At 38.4% G+C, this 1,147-nt stretch overlaps 1 protein-coding gene across 1 annotated transcript in view; it reads right to left on the bottom strand.

Annotated features, from left to right (window-relative positions):
* Nucleotides 1–1,147, bottom strand: part of Rassf8 (Ras association domain family member 8) — a 146,908-nt gene that overhangs the window by 137,453 nt on the left and 8,308 nt on the right. The window lies entirely within an intron of this gene.

Raw genomic sequence — 1,147 nt, 5'->3', positions numbered from 1 at the left:
ATAAACTACTTCAAAGTTTTCTAACATTCTAATACATTAACTATTAGAACCTTTCATAGAAATGAGCAGATTTTATCTTAAATATTACAAAATATTCTCTGCCTATTTCTCAATGCTATTCCTATAGAAGAATTTCATACATTATAAACCTATCAAATAATTTAAGCAAAAATATGAATGAATTCTTACTTCTCAGCCCTGTGCTAATCATTAGAACTCTATTTTAACATATGTTACAAAGAACAATCGTAAGTAATTTTCCAGGGATAAAATGCTATAATTGAGGATAAACAAAACGTAGCATTCACATGCTAATAACAGTTAAGAAGAATGACAAAATTATCACCTACATGAGTAAAACCTGGTGAGACATGTTCACAGTTCTCTCTTATTATTAATCCATGTTTATATCTGATCTATTTTTAAAACAAAGAGCGAAACATATGCTAGTGAATAAGAAAGTATTTTTCTTAATGTGTAAAACTTGGATAGCCCAGGGGTTAACTATAATGTTTCAGGATATATCTGAATATGACAAAAAAAAAAAAAAAAAAAAAAAAACCTGCTAAAAATAATTCCTATAAACCCTATATCAAGGCTATAAAACAAACAGGTAATAAATACTATTGGTGGTAAGAAGCTCCAGGCAATTTGTTTAAGGTCACCTGCCTAACCAGTAGGCATCTACACCTGAAACAAATATCAAGGGCTTCCAAGTGTAACTTTTCTCCACAGGTAGGCTACTTGTCGTGCGCATGTTGTGGGGTTACAGAGCCCCCTACAAAGCAAGTTATATGGTGTGTTCCTCTGTAGCCAGACTGCTGAGTTTTTTCATGCAGGTCAAATTGGGCCTAAATAGGCACTAAGGGAGAGGACCGAGGCCGTGGGATCCTGAACAGACCCAGAGCACAGGCCCGGCGAGTGAGTGAGACAACCGAGGGCCTGTGGGATCCTGAATAGACCCAGAGTACAGCCTGGCAAGTGAATGAGATCACCTGGAGCCCGGGGATCCTCATTTGACCCAGGCTGTAGGCCCCGCACAGAACCCTTCAGCAGAACTCCTTGCAAAGAGGCTAGAGGCAAGACCCACCTAGCTGATTCAGGAGCAGAACATCTTGCCAGAGAGACACAAAGGGTTCAACTCTAA

The sequence above is a fragment of the Octodon degus genome, unplaced genomic scaffold, assembly GCF_000260255.1.
Source record: "Octodon degus isolate 3935 unplaced genomic scaffold, OctDeg1.0 scaffold00064, whole genome shotgun sequence".
Taxonomy (NCBI): domain Eukaryota; kingdom Metazoa; phylum Chordata; class Mammalia; order Rodentia; family Octodontidae; genus Octodon; species Octodon degus.
This window is presented reverse-complemented; position numbering and strand designations above follow the sequence as displayed.